This window comes from Globicephala melas, chromosome 16 (assembly GCF_963455315.2).
Source record: "Globicephala melas chromosome 16, mGloMel1.2, whole genome shotgun sequence".
In the NCBI taxonomy this organism is placed as follows: Eukaryota; Metazoa; Chordata; class Mammalia; order Artiodactyla; family Delphinidae; genus Globicephala; species Globicephala melas.
In genome coordinates this window covers 68,449,027-68,470,024 of record NC_083329.1, presented here as the reverse complement: position 1 = coordinate 68,470,024, position 20,998 = coordinate 68,449,027, and the positions used below count along the sequence as shown (strand labels likewise).

General features: G+C 36.1%; 1 protein-coding gene across 7 annotated transcripts in view; it reads right to left on the bottom strand.

The window, feature by feature from the left end:
- Window positions 1-20,998, bottom strand: part of JMJD1C (jumonji domain containing 1C) — a 307,273-nt gene that overhangs the window by 72,450 nt on the left and 213,825 nt on the right. For 2 of the 7 annotated variants that reach the window (XM_030848212.2, XM_060286516.1), the window contains exon 1: window positions 2,743-3,299. The exons of the other annotated variants lie outside the window; for them this stretch is intronic. The gene's annotated coding sequence lies outside the window, so the exon portion shown is untranslated. Of the gene's footprint in view, window positions 1-2,742; window positions 3,300-20,998 lie in introns of those variants that run through there. 7 annotated transcript variants of the gene reach the window in all.

The following is a 20,998-nucleotide window of genomic DNA, read 5'->3' as shown; positions in this document are numbered from 1 at the left end:
AGACAGTAACCCCAGGAGATCCAAAGCCGCTGTATTTCCCCCTTCTCCTATTTATGTCTGAAATAAATCTAACATCTTACTAATCATAACTAATAAACACTCTGGGGAAAAACTCTTCAAGATTTTTAATTCAGAATGGCTCTTAAGCAGTTAATTTCTCTATTTAAGAAATTCTTTTTAAAGCTTTCAATTCGATTCATTGAGGAGTCTGTGTTTTGAAAAAGCTAAGAACACAGAGGAATAAATATTTTAAACATGCCTTATTTCTACACTATCCACACCATGAACTAATAAATGATATCTTCTTTCACAAATTAACATGAAAAAAATTCTCTTACACCTCCACCTATTTTCAGTATTTATGATTAGAAAACCTAGTCACAATAATATCCTCCCCTCCCATGTCCTAGGTCTAACCTTTTAAGTACTACATATGTATCAAAAGTATTTTTACTGGGGTGAGAAATTACATTTTCAAAACAGACATTCCCCCATTATTTAGCTATCTCCTGCTACTGTTGCCATCTAACATTTTCCATTTACCATAACTAAATTCCTTAGTGTAATATGTAACATTTTCATATTATATCTTTGTTTAGTTTTTAGTAAACTAGAAAACACTGGCACCTTCTCAGGAGAACATCTAATCCTTGAACTTTATCAAATGCTCTATTTCTTTTTAAACAGTACCGAGTCGGATCAACTTGGGAAGGTTAACAAAAAGGTCTACAAAAGGTATTATCTAAGTGGCTAAAGATACAATTCAATTAAGTAGGATCTGGAAAAAAAGTAAACTTCTCCAGTCTTGAGTGCCTCTTTCTTACGCAAATAATACAGGTGGTTTGCATTTCCTATGAGAACTAGTCATTTTATAATATGAAAAACATTCTTGTGAAGAGAACCTCTCAGAACTCAGCTTTTTAAGGTAGGTCAGAGTTCTAAGGGTAAATTTCAACGGGCCAATTTATCATAATTTAAATTACTGAGTTAGAAAAAACAAAGGTTTAGTTTCTAGGCTAAAATAAAGAATTTCTCATTTTAGGGTATCTAAACTGAAAGCCACTGGTAGAATTTAGCTATCAGAAATGTTAAAAGACTGGTTTATAATGGTCTATTTCTGATACATGAAGACTTATAATAACCATGTACAAATGGAAGTCAAAAGTATACCATGCTTCTTAAATATTAGTAAACAGGGCCACGACCTGCAAATTTTAAAATGTGCAATTACTTTTAAACTAAAAATATGTTCCCACCAAGTGCCGATAAATACTTTTATAGTACTTGTTAAAGAAATGTTTTAATATATATTAAACAAGCAACCCTAAAAATATGCAACTGTTCGTACTTTATGGAAAAATTAAAGACAAACAACATATAAAGCTAAGAGTTAAAAATACATCCTGATTCCCTAAAGTGGCAAGTCAATGATGTAACCATTATTAACTTTTGTATCCAAGTCAAACATAACCATTTCAAAGACATTATTAGCTTAAAAATAAAAAATATTTAAATAAAAGCGAATGGATCCTACAGATTTTTATGTAGTAAGTATTTCATGGGTCTAGGTGCACTGGAATGTAAAGTAACTAGAACTCATGCATAGCTAAGTAATTCAAGACTCTAAAGATATACCATTCTATGAGGAACTTCCACAGCCTAAGGGGAAGCAAGGAGCTACCATCTGATGAAAGTCACAGTAGAATATGGCCCTAATCAAAAAAGACTATTATTCTAATGCTGAAAAAAGCCTTTGAAAATCCAAATTAAAACTACCAATTAAACAAAACACTTTTTCAATTTTATTAATGGATTGGGAGTTCTTTTAAGGTCCTTTGTCTTTGTTAACTGTACTTTAAAAATAGTATAAAGCCAAAATAAATACTTAGTTGAGAGTCTGCATTTCTAGTAGGGCCTACCACGCTATAGGAAGAATGCTTAGAACAACTGTATCCTGTTTGGGGCTCCATGCTGCACCACATTCCATTCACATGAGGAAGAGGCGAACAGATGAGCCCTCCTCGAAAATACATTTTTAAAATAAATCAGCTGCAGTTCTCAAACATAACTCAGCTGCTCAAACAAACCATGTTAAAGCTCATCATTTAACATTTAATTGGAAATTCATGGAGTTTATGTCTACAGTCTGAGTTTCTAACAATCTCCAGTTAACATTTAACAATTCCTTTTACAAGTGAAAAAAATCAGGCTCATTAACTACAAAAATCTGATATAAATCTCCCTAAAGGAATACTAAAGCAGAAAACAATCTAGGATACATTTCAGAAGTCAAGGTTTAGTCTTAAAAAAAAAAAAAAAGACTGGAGTGACTCGAAAGAACAAAGTCCAAATTCCCACCCAAGCAGGTCTATTGAAAAACACGATACTGTTAGAAAACAAGTTGGGGGTGGGGAAAAGAATACACCACAGAAGAAAACCCTCACAAAACAAACACCCCTACTTCCCTTAACACATTATATTCTAAAACCCTAATCTAAAACATTTCTGCTATAATACTTTAAACAACTGAGGTCTTTTTTTTTTTATCTTTACAGTGTTATGAAATTACTGCACACACAATAAATCTCTTCCTAAACAAATGAAATCGTTAAAAATTCTTAAAACTAAGAACGCTAAGGCTGGATCTATAAAAGACAGTGACCTTAATTCCTAAGGCTGAGAAGCAAAACCAAATGTAAATTAAGACAAAAGAAAAAGGAAGCAGAAAAATACAAACCGTACTTTGTTCTTGAGAATTTTAAAGTATCTTTAAATCTCATATATCCACGACAAGGCTTTAAAGGTCAAGAAGTATTGCTGACATTTCCATTTTGTTCTTGAGCAGTATTTTTTTTTAATCTAACCTAAATACTTCTTAAGTCTTAAAAAATCACAGGCAAATGTCTCTCAAACCAAGCATTTCTAAGCTTACTTGCAGCGTCGTCACTGTATAGTAAGAAAAGCCAAGACCACAGAACGAAGCAGAGGCTGTAACCTAACAAGTCTCCGACGAGCAAATGACGATTTTCTGTCTGCTCCGGCTCGGTCCTGGCAGTGATGAGGATTACAACTCGCTCTTTGTCATCAGCACTGTGGTGTTAACGACTAAGAAATCCTGCAGCTGAAGCACTACTGCATCCTCCGATCTGGGTCAGGATAATTTCTCCCGAGGTCGCTTACATAACCAGTAAGATACTCCAAATAGAGAGAACAGCCATCCATCAGCTAGAGAAAGCCTTTTCCCACTGTACTCTGCGTGGAAACACACTGCAGTAGCTTCCAACAGTGCAGACACCCAAATGAGAACGACTACTTGGCTTAGGGCACACTGAGAGAAGGGAAGAGGCGGTGCTCTGTAAACTGTAACTAATCCTCCGTCACAGGTGCTGATGGAGTCACTTCCAGCACGAGTCACATTACTGGTGATTACTCATTTGGCTGCGCCATAGAGACTGGCTCATAATTTTAACAACAGACAAAGACAGACTAGTGGCGAGACTGAGAGCTCAAGTTTACTGTCTCCTTCATAAAGCAAATGCAAATACAAAGTTTTTGCTTTCCAGATTTACCAAGGGGAGATAGTGCAGAAAACAAGTAATGTGTAAATATCTCTCAAGCTGGAAAAAATAAAGCATAACTTTAAACCATCAAAAATACTTTCAAGTGTGTTTTCAAGTAAATAGTTTATTTTTAGTTTAATCATTTCTCCTTAGAAATATACTGACATTTCTAAAAACGCAGGGAAGAAAACAGTTTAACATTTCTGGAGTAATTAAGTTAAATCAAATGACATAACCAACAATCTCACTGACACTTTACTCAAAGGAAAAACGAACCGGTAATGTTTATTTTGGCAGATTAAAAAATATTCCTGAAACATTTTCATTGTTTATAAAAATAATTTAAATAGTTTACAGTTATAAAAACCTATAATGGCCACACATGGCTACTGAGCACCTGACATGTGATTAGTCTGAATTGAGATGTGTGCTGTATGTATAATAAACACACTGAATACAAAGAATGTCAGATATCTGCAAGTGCAAGAAAACATTCACCTTTTTTTTTTGAGACAATGAATACGACTTTATTCGGAAAGCCGGCAGACCAAGAAGGTGGCAGACTAGTGTCTCTGAAACACCATCTTCATTCACCTAATTTTTAATGATGTTTGTGAATGGTCTTTTATTATAAATTTGTCCCAATGTTAGGTATCTCAATTTCAACAAATTTAAAATTTTACACTGATTTTTTTAAACACCGCACACACAACCATTTTATCAAATTATGTTAAAAGAAAAACTTCCAGCCACCAGCCAATGCCCTGTCCCTTTAAATCTATTCCAGATGTATCAATTTCATTTCAAAGAAAACATCAGGTTAACTACTGAAAAGCAGATATTTTAAATTTAGTCTATTATGGATTGCACTTAAAATCTCAATCAATCCTGTTTTAAGGATGAAAGAGAGTGGTAATGATTATTCAATGAATGTTAGTAAAGGGACTTCCCTGGTGGCACAGTGGTTAAGAATCCACCTGCCAATGCAGGGGACACGGGTTCGAGCCCTGGTCTGGGAAGATCCCACATGCCGTGGAGCAACTAACCCCGTGCACCACAACCAGAGAAAGCCAGCACACAGCAATGAAGACCCAACGCAGCCAAAATATAAAATACAGCATCCCAATAATTCATTCATAATTAATTACTTAAGACGTGAACATAAAACATATATGGAATTAAAAGAATTCAATGTAAGTTTCCAGAAGAACAACAAGTAATATGGCAGCCTTATTCTGAGCCACAAACAACCTCAAATGTTTGATTCAGATTATTACATTATAGACTATCAAATTTTAAATATACATCATACTACTTTTCTACAATTTACTGTACATTAGAGAATGAGTTAAATACTTCACAAGATTCATCTTACAATCTCACATAAATTCAAGTTTGACTATATGTGTTGTTATTAACTTAAAAACATGTCTTTGTTCCTCAAGTACTATTAGTCCCCTACAGAATCAAACAGCATTAAGACCTACACTTAGCTAACAATCCAAATGCCACAATATTTATATATTGCTAATGGTACATAATTCAATAATTTTTATAAAATCAAAATAATGTCAATACTGAAAAACCATTCACTTTTATTTCATACTACATCAGAGCTACATTAAAGTTAGATGCTTCTCCATTGATATAAATACTACATAGTTGATTCTTAATGCAAATAAAGGGTACAAGTGCAACTAGTTGAAAACCATAAATATCTTTTTAATATTTAAATTGGCCTTGATAAATATTTTTATAAATATATGAGTGTGAGTTTGGTCTGGTACGCTGGCAAATTTCTAACACAAATAAAAATAGTGAAGTAACAATACAGAGAAACCACTTGGTAGCAAGCGTTAAGTTGCTCAGCTTTTACATCAAGTCTCCTTAATTCTCTCTTGTTCTTACAACTCATAAGGGATGGTATTAAATATCACCTTCCAGACAGCGAAAAGCACCAATTTGAGGCGAGGAGCATTTCAGTCCTTTAAACTGGTTCTTCTTATGGCTTATACCTTCCTTAATGAATTAAGGAAGGAAGTTGAAGAGCTACTGTTAAAATTTTTTTTTCTTTCTTTTTTTTGGTTGGGTAAAAGGTCTTTTCTGGCAGCCTAACCAGGCTAGAGGAAGAGGAAACTACTCCAGTTACTGCCCAGAAATACACATCTCTGACTTCCTTCCTTTTTAGCTGGTTTCTAGGTTACAAGCTGAATAAGTCAACAGAGGTGAGAAAGTAAACAGAGGCTTAAAAGGAAGGCAACACTGTATGGCTGTCTGAAGAAAATCTGTTCCTTCCAATAACTGTAGAACCTTTTTACATGTAATTAAGAGTTAAACTAGCATTTTAGTCCCATTTATCTTGGGCTATCAAAGAAATAAATCCCTCATCTTTATAGATATGGAAGCCTAAACAAACAAGTGGATTTCTCCAAGTATACAGACTTTACAAAAAACCAAAAACCTCTAAGTTTCAGTGGCTTATTAGCATTTTAAGTATTTCTTTTTTAGACATAAGGATAGGAAAACAAGAGAAACAATAGTAGTTAAAAGAGGATTTGGATTTGATATGGCCTTATTTGAAGGCTGACTAGATTCAGGAAAATACTCTTCATTATGCCCTATTGCCCTATAAATCTATGAAAATATATAATGAAACGTGTAATGAAACTCTCGCATCATGGTAGTGCCCAAATGATTAACTTCTTCACATTAATAAATCCATGTAGATCTTCCAAGCACTGCAAAGGTTGTGTAGCAGTTTCGTACCTTCAATAGACCATGAAGTTCCAAGAGGATCTCCAGATGATACAGACATAATCTTGATTTTTAAACTCTCTTCTCTCCCTTAAGCATGCAGGACATTCATTCAACCAATATGCATGGGATGTCTTCAATTAATGCACTTTTCCCTCCTTTGTTACCTATATCCTTGATAACTGCCCCAGTCATTAAGAGGAAAGTTGTGCAACAACTGAATGTGTTCATTTTTTAACTTGGTAAATATCACATCATAGGTTCTATGACATACAGTTGACTAAGAAAAATCATTGTTGATAACACAAAAACACTACACAAATAGTCTCTGTGACTGAATAAGCATTATGGCTGAATTCAGTGTCCTTTCTTTTATTTTTTCCTTCTAGTCTTTCTGAGTACTAATAAAGCACATACTCTTAACTCGAGTAGTTTTATCAGTTTGTCATATCTAGGACTTCTCTTTCAGAATCTCCCTGATCAGTTTTTCTTCCTCCCAATATTATGAGGTTTCACTTAAAGTCATCCCTCTGTATCTGTGAGGGATTGGTTCCAGGGCCCAGGAAGACATCAAAATCCTTGAAGGCTCAAGTCTCTCATATAAAATAGCATAGTATTTGCATATAACCTACCCACATCTTCCCATAAACTTTAAATCATCTCTAGATTACTTATAATCTTAATATAAATACTATGTAGACAGTTGCCAGGTGCAAGGCAAATTCAAGTTTTGTTTTTGAGAATTTTCTGGAATTTCTTCTTCTGAAATTTTCCACGGTTGATTGCATCCTCAGATGCAGAATCCGCAAATAGGGAGGGCTGACTGTACTTTTCTTTCTCTACCACTTCACAGGTGTGTGCCATTGAGATAACCAATTTTTCTTTCCACAAATAATTCCAAACTATATTTTTAGACCTAAATTTTCACCTTCTAACCTGTATTTTATACTGTTACTAGGACACAGCCATACTTGTACCCTGTCGCCACATAAAGCCAAATATGTCGAGAATTAAATATTTAACCTTCTTTCCTAAGTTATTCACGCTTCTTTCAAAACCACTAGAAATATTATCACAACTTCAGAAGTAGTTACCTCAAAATTCATTAATACAGTAATCATGCTTGATGATTTACTTTGGTTCCCTTGCTCATATTATAATATTCTGAATACTTGATAGTTTTTCCTTTAAACCTCTGTCAATAATATGTAATTTTTTTTGGTTTTGGGTTTTTTTTTTTTTTTTTTTTTGCGGTACACGGGCCTCTCACTGTTGTGGCCTCTCCCGTGTGGAGCACAGGCTCTGGATGCGCAGGCTCAGCGGCCATGGCTCACGGGCCCAGCCGCTCCGCGGCATGTGGGATCTTCCTGGACCGGGGCACGAACCCGTATCCCCTGCATCAGCAGGCGGATTCTCAACCACTGCACTACCAGGGAAGCCCTAATATGTAATTTTTAAATAAATTATTCCATAACTTTAATATGACTTTGATAAAAATACCAATAAGATTTTTTGGAAGTAGACAAATCAAATTTATGGAAAAGCAAATATAAAGAAAAGAAAAATACAAATCAATGATAGGAAACTAGTCCTAAAAGATACATCAAATTTCAATGCTCTAATTAATACAACAATGGGAAACTAGAACATACATAAATAATAATCAATGGATACTTTAAAAAGTCCCAAAATAGCATCAGGTAAGTACGGGAATTTACTGTAAAATGAAGGTGGATTTTCAAATCCGAGGCAGTAAAATGAGAATCAGAAAATTTAATACAAGAAAGATAGTTGTTAAAATAGAAATGGAACTTTAGAGATTAATCTCATTTTTACAGAGGAAGAAATGGACATTCAGAGAGATTAAGTGATTTTTTTCATCAAAATACTTCTTTGTAGAAGCCCTGGGACTAGAAACTGGATTTCCTAATTCATAGCTGAATGAATGATTTTTACATTGTAAGATGGTGTGAAACAACCATATTGTTTTCATGCTTGTTGCCATGAGGCAGCAGAGAGCAAAGTGTTTTGCTATCTGCTGAATAAAACTTCAAACTTTGAACTTAAAATGGAGGAAACTGAAACTAGTCTAGAAGAAAATGCAAGATTATATACTACCAAGGAAAAGAGGTAGAGCATAATAAACTTATCTATTTTTAATATGATTTACTGACACTTGTCACCTATCAGAAAGAAGAAACAACCAGGATTAGGTAAACCATTCAACATAAGAGTTTCTAAAGCTATATTCTGAAAAACACCATTTGAGAAGACAATAAAACACTAAGAGTTAAAAGAAAAAGCAAGTTTAATTTAATTCCTATTTTGTCACTATTATTTCTATCAAGAAAAAATATTTTTAATGTAGAAAGTGTAAACTAGGGATTAAAAATAAACTAAACCATAAAAAACAGATATAGGATCCTTTTTGCTTTCTTTCAAGAAACAACTAGTTTTCCTTATAAATAACATAATTACATTAGAGAATAATTTGGAAAACAAAAGAAATGGGTGAAAAAAAGGATCCCATGGTTCTAACCATGAACTCAGCCAGTTAAGCATGTAATTGCTTTTTCCACACGTATGTATATTTGTTACCAAGTTTTAAGGCACATATAATTTATAAGTTGCTCATTTCACTTAGTATTTCTTTTGGGGGGCGGGGGCGGCTGTGCCATGTAGCTTACAGGATCTTAGTTCCCCAACCAGGGACTGAACCCAGGCCCCTGCAGTGAAAGCAGAGAGTCCTAACCACTGGACCGCCAGGGAATTCCCCACTTAGTACTCTTTTCATGTTATTACATTGCCATCATTTAAAATAGCTATCTAACAAATACTTAATAATCAAGCAAATGAACATTAAGTTTACTCTGCTTTTTCTCAGTGTTGGATATTTAGGCCTTCTTCACTTCTCTACTATTAGAAAAAGAATAGGAAAATCTTCCTGCTTTTGTTAAACAACCAAAATTCCAAGTTTAGAGGGTTCAAATAAATTACATGTTAGAATATTAAATTGACAGATATAAACTCAGAGCCATTACTGGCAATCTTTGAAAAAAACCATGACATTATCAAGGTATTAGAGAGAGGTATCTATTAATATTTATAAAGGAGGAAAGGGGCAATTTAGAAAAAAAACTACATGCTAGTAAATGAACTCCAGAAAAACTCTAAGATGGATAATTAGAATCATGAAAAAACAAACAAACAAAAAACTCCACACAGTGATAGTTACTAAGAGACAAATATACTCATTGAGAATAATTTGTCTTTTAATAAAAACAAAGGTTACTTTCACCAAGAAAATTTGCAATACGTAAGTCAATGAAATATGGGCTAGATGACAGTTCTTGGTACATTTGTACCTAGTTAAATAGTACTGAATAATAGTACTGCTTTTAACCTATAATATAGCATCTCTTCATCTTTGGTCTTACACACTATCACTTGAAGGCTGTCTTTATTTGCAAATTAATAAATGACAGAATGATTCCAAAATATATCTCACAAAAAATGCAATTAAGAACTAGATTACTCCCAAAGTTAATAATCAAAAGGTTAGGTACTATTTTTAGGTTGAAAAAATCAACTACATAGGTAGAATGTAAGGGAGATCTAGCTTCCTAGAAATTCATATGAAAGAATCCGGGAGGATTTCAAGACACTAAGCCAATAGAAGTCATGTTTGTTTGTTTGTTTTTGCGGTAAGTGGGCCTCTCACTGTTGTGGCCTCTCCCATTGCGGAGAACAGGCTCTGTACGCGCAGGCTCAGCGGCCATGGCTCACGGGCCTAGCTGCTCTGCGGCATGTGGGATCTTCCCGGACCGGGAAACGAACCCGTGTCTCCTGCATCGGCAGGCGGACCCTCAACCACTGCGCCACCAGGGAAGCCCAAAGTCATGTATTTTTTAAAAAGAGAGGACAGAGCGGTGACAAATCAAATTTTGACACAAAGTACCCAGACCAAGGGAGGTACTGGTCCCCTTAGATTTTGCACTGGTCATACCATCTCTGAATATCTTGATCAACTTGGGACATCATAACAGAAGAGGAACGATTACAAACTGTGATGTGTCGACACTTAAAAATCATGAATTATTAGGATCATTTGAAGGAATGGAGAAGAGGAGAGCAAACAATAATTAACTATGTACAATTATTTAAAGGGTTGGGTAATTTGAAAAGGAAGAAGCTTGTAAGTAAAATTTCCATGAAGGCCAATTCTAGCTCAGCACAAAGAATGTACAAATTTTTAATAATTAAACACCATCAAACCAAGGGACACTTACTCATGAAGTAGTGAGCTTCCAATAACAAGAAGCACTCAAGAAGAATCTGGATGAAAACTAACTTGGCAAGCTTGTCCCTGATGGATCCCATTTCTGGCTTTGGCAAGGGGTTGTTTATGAAATATCAAAGATTTTTTCCAATTCTAAGATCTAATACTGTATTCATTAAGCAATTTAATGTTTAAGAGCAAAGCGAAGATAAACAAAATTAAACCAAACTTTTCATAAACACTGCTACTGCTGCTTTTGCATATAAGAAAGCATAAAAAGGGTACTGCTGAATGTTCATGTATTACTGACATAAGGTGGCAGAATTAAAAGTAAAAAGTAACATCTCCCATTTTAGAATAAATTAAGTTAACCAAGACTTGTTCTGCTTGGCAGAAATAACTACATGGGAGACTTTTGGGGCACAGAATTTCTGAAATCCACAGATCCTTCATCTCTTACGTTGAAAAAGTAAATGTAGGGCTTCCCTGGTGGCGCAGTGGTTGAGAGTCCGCCTGCCAATGCAGGGGACACGGGTTCGTGCCCCGGTCTGGGAAGATCCCACATGCCGCGGAGCGGCTGGGCCCGTGAGCCATGGCCGCTGAGCCATGGCCGCTGAGCCTGCACGTCCGGAGCCTGTGCTCCACAACGGGAGAGGCCACAACAGTGAGAGGCCCGCGTACCGCAAAAAAAAAAAAAGTAAATGTAATTTTGTGAGAATAAAAAATATTACAAAATTAAATCTACTCAACCATAAATGCAAAGCATGTGTTAAAATGCTAATAATCAAAATCACAGAAGAAATTCAAAGTTAAGCTAAATAAAATATTTCTTCCAATTTTTATTAATCATTTCACTGCTTGTACTCTTGGAAACTTGAATAGGATATCTATTTCTTTATTGGTTTTGTTCATTTCTGTCTGGCAAACATCTGTTACTTGTGAAGCACAAGTCAACAAAGCCTCTACAATTATTTCTCCATTATCTCCTTTTTTGTCAAAAACTATGATGATGTCAGCAACAATCTGGAAGCGGAATTTTTCAACTAACAAGGAGGATTCACGACTTCCATTAAGTATAATAGAGTAGCTATTTTGGTTATTTTTTAAATTAATACATTTTAGGTGATAATGATCCATATGCTAAGTAGTATTTAGATTCAAAATATGGTAATACCAAAGTTATCAAAGTTTCAAACATATTTCGTTAAGTATTATAACTTATGCCAACATTTTGACAGGCCTGAAATAACAAAGTACTAACTACAATGCCAAGTTAAAAGGCTACAATGGAAGAGAGAATTTCACATAAAGACTTTGGCACTAAAGTGTTTTCTTTGAATTACTAACAAATTATGATTCATTGAAAATGAACTTTCCTTCCCTTCTAACATATTACAGGACAAATGAAAGTTTATATTGGAAGAAAACCCACAAAAACAAAACAAAAAACCCCAGAGAAAACGAATACCCATAACCTAATTTCAGGTCAATAACCACTAATATAATTTTGCTACACTTCCTTTAAAAGAAATCCCTCCCCTGGAAAGCTCTGTTTTCTTAATTTAGGTCAGTTCCTGTTTCATTGAGGACATCTCCCTCTAAGGGGATGAGGCAACAAAAGTCCTAAGGCTAAGTGGGGAGGGAAAAAGCTAAGGTCCATTAGTGATGCCCAGAAGCCTTGCTTAAGTTTATCTCTGTAGAGAGAGAGGAAAGTTTCACAATTAGACTCTTCATGGATAATAGATTCCTTCCAGGATCTTAGTTTCCTTCAAAGTTTCAGACAGCCTGTAAGCAGTCTGGACAAATAAACTTCTTTGGGACTCCTGTGGATTTAGCAGTGTTTTATAGCTTTTCAAACAGTTGTTTTCTCCTTAGGGATCTGAAAACTTCTCTGCATTGACCACTGACCACCTGTTTTTAAGAGCTTTTTAAAGTAGAACAGTTTTTCCTGATTTCAGGAATCCTTAGGATCATCTTTCCTTCTTCCCAACACATTTAGGTCAAACTTCGAGCTGTATTCTACTTGGCCTTGGATAACATGAGCATACTCAAAAGGTTACATGATTTAGCTTAAAAAAAAAAAATCAAGTCATTTAAATGGTCATGGAACTATGAATTTTTCTACTCTGATGGGGAGAAATGCTACATAAGGAAGCAACTGCTAAAACACAACAAACTACTGAATGTAACAAAAAAGAAGCAAACTCACAGATACAGAGAACAAACTAGTGGTTACCAGTGGGGAGAGGGAAGGGGGAGGGGATTAAAGATACAAACTGTTATGTATAAAATAAGCTACAAGGATATACTGTACAATACAGGAAATACAGCCAATATTTTATAATAACTATAAATGGAGTATAACCTTTAAAATCTGTGTGGTAACATATAATATCAACTATACTTCAATAAAAATTTTTTTTAAAAAGAAGCAATTGCTTATGAAACAGATTTATCAATGGGTCAACTAAAAATGCCTGTGTACTTTCCACTGCCACTTGCTTTGCCAGCAAGGAGGGAGTTTTCTTTACCATTCTCTTACAGTAGTGTACTAGATTGAGCTTTGATAAGCTTCATTAAGTTTATTACTACATTAATTGGTAAAGAATCCTGAAAGGTTTACTTTACTTCCAGAGCTTAATGCTGAAGGCACAGTGTTGTTAGCCAAGTCCTTAAAACAGTGGTTCTCAAAGGACAGACCTCTGTCCAGCTGCATCAACAGTATCAAGTAACTAGTTTAAAATGCAAATTCTCAGGCTTCACCCCTACCAGAATCAGAATTTCTGAGAGGTAGGGCCTAGAAATCTGTGTTTTAACAAGTCCTTGGGTAATTCTGGAGCACCTTGAAGTTTGAGAACCAGTGGCTCATAGCAAGTGTTCTTAAACTCTTTGGGGTCAGTGTACTCCCAGAGTCTGATGAAAGCTATAGCCCCCCAGAAACATGACACATAAAATTTTGCACCACAATTTCAGGGGTTTCCAAGATCATCTGGAAAATCTTCTAAGAATATACATTTCTAAGCTTTAACCCTGATGATCTACTGAATCAAAAACTCAGGATGGGGCACTTCATTGTAAATATTTTTTTTTGTAAATATTTTTAAAACTTCATTTTTAAAATATTTTCCCCACTGCCTCAACATCTCCACAAGTAGGTTATAAGCACCCTGGCCCAGGTGACCAGGTACACCAGGTTGATAAGGTTGGCCTCTGCCACAAGTTCCCTTTCCTGCCCTCCTCTGACCATGACCTAATAACATTCAAAGGCACCAATGAAATCTTCTTGGCTCTTTTACTTTTACTTGGGTAATCCAACCTGACGCCCCCAAGAAGAACACTAGCCTACAGGTCCTTGTGCTCTCTCTTGGCTCCCCACCTGCTTGGTTGAGCCCACTCCCTTGTGGCATAGTGACTTTCTCTCTCTAGGACCTCTGAGTATAACAAACTTCGTTTTCATGTGCCTCTCCTGTGTCTCCTCTTGCGTCTGTACCTCACTGACCATCAAATAAAAGAATACTGAACCAGCCTAGGAATCCTCAGTTTTAAAATGCTATCTGACTTAACTCTGAGGTTTGGTCAGCTTTGAGAACCACTGCTTCAAGGATCCATGAATGCTGGTTGAAAACACCTAGTCTAGAGTGATCAAATCTCAGGACAGAGTGCCCCAGTTCAGGTCTTAGATATTCTCTTGACAAACCAGTCTCCTTGTCACTTTGCTAACTCAACCTCCTCCTCTCTCAGGAAGCACAGGGTCTTTAAATAGCTTATCAACAGCTTACACTGGAAAGCTGCTCACTCTCAATGTGGAGATGTGAGAACCATGTAGCAATCAATTTCACACACCAGGTTCTCAAATTCAAGTAACCTAGGGCTAGTGGAAGATAAGCTCTTGTATTATGCAGAGAGATACCTATTTAAAGATGCCTTGGATTCCTAAAAATATCATGCAGTTAAAGCAGCAGGCTCAGAAAGTGGCACTGTTGCATCCCTAGATTAAATGGAAGGAGGGAACAGAGCCAAAATAGTAAACAATATAACCACAAAGGTAGTTTCTCTTGATGCTTAAAAAAGATGAGAATTCCAATCATTGCTGTTCCTTACCTTCTACTCAGTAGGAGGAACATAGAGGAAGTTCCTCAAGAGAAGATATGAAGAGCCAAAAGCATAGTTAATCATCAACAAAAAAGATTTCCAAGCTGATTAAAATTGCCTATGAAGCAGCAAAAAAATTTCCCAGGTCACATGAACTATGAACCACGAATGAGTTGGCTTAAGATTGTGACCCAAGGAGGTGAAGGCCCAAAATTACATTACAGTCTCCTATCATGTATGATCAATTACAGCAATTTGGGGGATGGGGGGAGAAAATGGGGACACTAAGGTTACGTGTCCTATCCTGACATCTACAAAGCATACAGGAAGTTATAATTAAAGGTGCTCATCTTTAGAATGGTATCACTTACATGTAGAACCTAAAATATGACACAAATGAACCTATCTACGAAACAGACTCACAGAAATAGAGAACAGACTTGTGGTATGTATGGAATGGATGGACAACAAGGTCCTACTGTATAGCACAGGGAACTATATTCAGTGTTCTCTGATGAACCATAATGGAAAAGGATATAAAAAAGAATGTGTATGTATGGCTAAATCACTTTGCTGTGTAGCAGAAATTAACACAGCATTGTAAATCAACTATACTTCAATATAAAAAAAGATACATGAAGCATAAAACATTCACTAATAGTGAATCAAGCTCTCAAATTACATACTTTAGCTATTACAAGTTCATGACCATTAATTATTCATCCAGTTAGCAAATGTTTGTGCAGCCCCTATGATGTGGTATATATCCACTGTGCATATTACATACAGAAAGTAAGAGTTACCACTATTTTGTTTTCCTTGGCATCTTATCTAGATAATAAAGGAACTAACTGCTCTTGTACAAGGAAATTTAAAAACAGTAATGTTAAATCCCCAGTTTAGGTTCCAAAAAGCTACTACTTAAGTATGGTACAACACACTCTCCCACCCCATCCCTCACAGGCATGCATCAGTATAATATGTGGTAAAACTTGCTTGGCAGCTTTTGATGCAAAAAAAGCATTAGGAAGTTTTATTCATTCTACAAATATTCACTGGAATATCTACAATGTGTTAAGCATTGTCCCAGAGATTTTGGATGATGCAAAGATGAAGCTAAAGAGAAACTGCATATAAGGCAAGAATGTACTGTGTGATGCGAATGCTACAACTGCTATTATAGAGTGTTCCAAATATATGAATAACAGTCCCAACAGATTGAGATGATTTCAAATGAAAATTAAAGGCATCCCATTCGAAAGATATAGACGTTAAAATATAAATAAAAGTAGGTGACGTGGATAGCAAAGGTCTGTCTAAAATTAAGTCATGTTAGGACTGCTTAAAGGAACTGGGAATGTTTAGCCTAAGTCTTTATTATACTTTAATATATAGGAAAAACTTGACATATCTTGCTCTAGAGCAGAGGATCTCAACCTGGGTTTTTTAAAAAAGCCTTCAAGGAGTCCAGAAAATCCTTGAAATTATTTGTTAAAAATTTATGAATGTGAGAATTTTTTTTCCCCTGGGAAAAGCATTCTCGATAGCTTCTATCAGATTTTCAAAGGAGTCCCTGACCCAAAAGATTTAAGAAACAGCACCTAGAAGATAAACTAGGTTAATATACGGAAGTTGTGTACAGCTAGATTTTGGGTCAATGTCAGGAAAAGCTTTATAACAATTTTAGCTATGCAGTAATGGGATGAGCTGCCTTATGAAGTAGTAATATCTCAGAAAGCATTCCTACATGCAGAGGGTATTCATTTATTTTTTTTTTTAGTAAAAACATATCTGGTAATCAACTTACTGATGTTTTTTTTTTAAACATCTTTACTGGAGTATACTTGCTTTACAATGGTGTGTTAGTTTCTGCTTTATAACAAAGTGAATCAGCTATACATATACATATATCCCCGTGTCTCCTCCCTCTTGAGTCTCCCTCCCACCCTCCCTATCCCACCCCTCTAGGTGGACACAAAGCACTGAGCTGATCTCCCTGTGCTATGCAGCTGCTTCCCACTAGCTAGCTATTTTACATCTGGTAGTGTTTATATGTCAATGCTACTCACTCACTTCGTCCCAGCTTACCCTTCCCCCTCCCCGTATCCTCAAGTCCATTCTCTACGTCTGCATCTTTATCCCTGTCCTGCCCCTAGGCTCTTCAGAACCATTTTTTTTTTTTTTTTTAGATTCCATGTACATATGTTAGCATACGGTATTTGTTTTTCTCTTTCTGACTTACTTCACTCTGTATGACAGACTCTAGGTCCATCCACCTCACTACAAATAACTCAATTTCATTTTTTTTTATGGCTGAGTAATATTTTATTGTATATATGTGCCACATCTTCTTTATCCATTCATCTGCCAATGGACACTTAGGTTGCTTCCACGTCCTGGCTATTGTAAACAGAGCTGCAATGAACATTTTGGTACATGACTCTTTTTGAATTATGGTTTTCTCAGGGTTTATGCCCAGGAGTGGGATTGCTGGGTCATATGGTAGTTCTATTTTTAGTTTTTTAAGGAACCTCCATACTGTTCTCCATAGTGGCTGTATCAATTTACATTCCCCCCAACAGTGCAAGAGGGTTCCCTTTTCTCCACACCCTCTCCAGCATTTATTGTTTGTAGATTTTTTGATGATGACCATTCTGACTGGTGTGAGGTGATACCTCATTGTAGTTTTGATTTGCATTTCTCATATGATTAGTGGTGTTGAGCATCTTTTCATGTGTTTGTTGGCAATCTGTATGTCTTCTTTGGAGAAATGTCTATTTAGGTCTTCTGCCCATTTTTGGATTGAGTTGTTTGTCTTTTTGATACTGAGTGGCATGAGCTACTTGCAAATTTTGGAGATAAATCCTCTGTCATTTGCTTCGTTTGCAGGGGGTATTCGTTTATGTAGGATGCTATAACGTGAACAGCAAGAGTGTTCAATGTTTATCAAGAGTATTACCAGCTATGGACCTAGAGACTGTCATACAGAGTGAAGTAAGTCAGAAAGAGAAAAACAAATATTGTATATTAACGCATATATGTGGAATCTAGAAAAATGGTATAGATAATCTTATTTGCAAAGCAGAAGCCGAGACACAGACATAGAGAACAAATGTATGGATACCAAGGGGGAAAGGGGGTGGGGGTGGGAGGAATTGGAAGACTGGTAGTGACATATATACACTACTGATACTATGTATGAAACAGATAACTAATGATAACCTACTGTATAGCACAGGGAACTTACTCAATGCTCTGTGGTGACTTAAATGGGAAGGAAATCCAAAAAAGAGGGGATATATATATACATATAGCTGATTCATTTTGCTGTACAGTAGAAACCAACACCACATTGTAAAGCAACTATACTTTAATAAAAATTAATTTAAAAAAAGAGTATTACCAGGTAAAATCATTGTTACTTAAGAATTTTCTTTATGGGGAGGACTATATGGCATAATAACATGCTGAAAATGTGTGCATGTTGTACTTTTTGGATAACATCTAATTCTGTTCTAGATAACAGGAAAAAATGAGATGTATGAATTCCTAAGATATGATTAGTAAAGAATGCAAGCATCCTGTGTGGCACATTAGACACAAAGAGAATATACAGAAAGAGAATACATGGAAACACCAAGTAATGTAATCTATTCATTAAGCCCAGATCATGTCACCTACATATTGATAGCTATGTCACCTCTAAAATGGGCATTCACTGGTGACACCCATTATGGTCTTATGTGTCTTTTGCCAAAAATGTAAAAGATGAAAGGAAAAGCTGCTCAGCAAGTCTTTGGTGAATTATACTTGCAGCCAGGCTTAGATACTCCTGCAAAAGTAGGCAAGTATTGAGTCTACCTGGCCCCTTCCCTGGCTGAGTTCCCTGGCTCACATTCAACTCTGGTTCTTATAGTTATGTTATTAGCAGTGAAAGCTGTGTGGCATAAATAGACAAAAGAACTTGGTAAGACTCAGAAGTGAGTGTCACAATCTTTTTACCCCAACTGCACCCTACCCTGAGTGTACTAGTCAACCTCCTATCTTTCCCCTTCTTTATTTTAAAAGTTTTAAATAAACTTTATTTCTTAAAGCCCTTGTAGGTTCACAGCAAAATTGAGTGAAAAATTCAGAGTTCCCATATAGCCCCTATTCCCACACATGCACAACCTCCCCTATTATGAGCATTCTGAAACAGCGATACATTTGTTTTGTTATAATCAATGAACCCACAACTGACACATCATCATCACCGAAGTCCAACGTTTACATTAGGGTTCACTCTTGGTGTTGTACATTCTATGGGTTTGGACAAATGTATGACATGTGACCATCATTAGAGTATCACACAGAACAGTTTTGCTGCCCTAAAAATTCTTTGTGCTCTGCATATTCATCCCTCCCCTCCTCCCCACCCCACTGATTTTTTTACGGTCTCCATGGTTTTGCCTACTCAAGAGTGTAATATAGTTGGGGTCATACAGTACATGGCCTCTTCAGATTGGCTTCTTTAACTTAGTAATATGCACTGAAAATTCTTCCATGTCTTTTCATGGCTTCATAGCGCATTTCTTTTTAGTGATGAATAACATTCCATTGTCTGGATGTGCCAGTTTATCCATTCACCCTTTGAAGGACATCTTGGTTGCTTCCAAGTTTTGGTTACTATAAATAAAGCTGCCATAAACACCTATGTGCAGGTTTTTGTATGAACATAAGTTTTCAACTCATTTGTAAAATACCAAGGAGCACGACTGCCGGACTGCATTATAAGAATGTGCTCAGTTTTGTAAGAAACTGCCAAACAGTATTCCAAAGTGGCTGTATCATTATGCATTCCCACCAGCAATGAATAAGAGTTCCTGTTGCTCCATATTCTTGCCAGCATTTTACTAGTACTTCCAATATTACTTATTAGAAGTAAGTATTAATACTTACTAATACTTCCAATATTAGAATTTTGGATTTTTTCCATTCTACTAGGTGTGCAGTGGTTATCTCCTTGTCTAAATTTGCAATTCTCTAATGACATCTGATATTGAACATTTTTTCACATGCATATCTGTCATCTGTAAGCCTTCTCTGGTGAGATGTCTTTTGCTCATTTTTTAACCAGTTGTTTGTTTTCTCATTGTTAAGTTTTAGGAGTTCTTTGTATATTTTGGACAAAAGTTGAAACCGAGTCCCCCTAATACTGAGTTCCCCTGCTGAGCTTATGGTTAACCTCTCTCTCTATCTTCACTGCCTCTTTTGCCCCTCACCTGTTACCCTCAGGATTGAGGAGTGTCAAAGAAAAGGGTGGTACTGAAACTGATCAAGACCCTGTGGGGCCCTCCTGGGTACAAAAGCCTTTCTGTGCTCTCTGTTTTTTTGTTTTAGAATAAGGCTTTAGTCTCCTAGGCCTTCCTGAGTTCCAAAGAACAGATTAAAGCAGTTACTGATTAGGGAAGTGAGGGAACGCAGAAACAAAGGAAAAGCAGTCAAGAAACAATAGTTCAGCCATGAAACAGAGTCCTAGTTCCTCCTCAAGGGATATACATTACAGTCTGATGCATATCTTGGAGTAGTTCTGCAGGAACTAAGATCCCTGCCCAAATGGAGGATGGTGACTACATGTTGACAGCAAGCATGTAGACCCCAGACTGGTTGGAACAAGAAGGCTGATGACTAAGATTCCTGAAACATCACCCTGTTACCTCACTACCAATCAATCAAAAAAAGTCACACACCCAGGAGCCCTCAGCCCAAATGTTGCCTTTAAAAACTCTTCTCTGAAAGCCATAGGGGAGTTCATCAGGTCCTTTGAGCTTGAGCAGCCCGTTCTCCTTCTTTTGCCCTGCAATAAACCTTCCTCTGCTCCAAACTCTGAAGTTTCATGTGCATAGGGCACATGAACTTGGGTTCAAAAACACAGTCTTTAATCAGATATGTCTTATGCAAATACTTTTCTCCTAGACTATGGCCTGTCTTCTCATTCTCTTAATCTCCTTATTTGTTATTATATATATTTAAACTGATTTAATAACTTTGTAATTCCAGTATTTTAATATAATCTGTGGTTCTTTCTGTTGCACAGACTCTGGGAAACTTTATTCTTCCAATTAGCACAAATGAAAGGTACAACTTTATCATGGTAATTTCTCGCACAGCACCAGTAAACTCAGAACTAGTGAAGTTTAAATCACTGTACTTCTCCTCAGTAAATTCTTTTGGTAGTCGTGTAAAAAGGTTTTTCTATGGTTTATTCTTATAAGAATTTCATAAGAGAAAACTAAAAATTTTCTCTCTTGGAAAACTAGTAATTTAATTTATA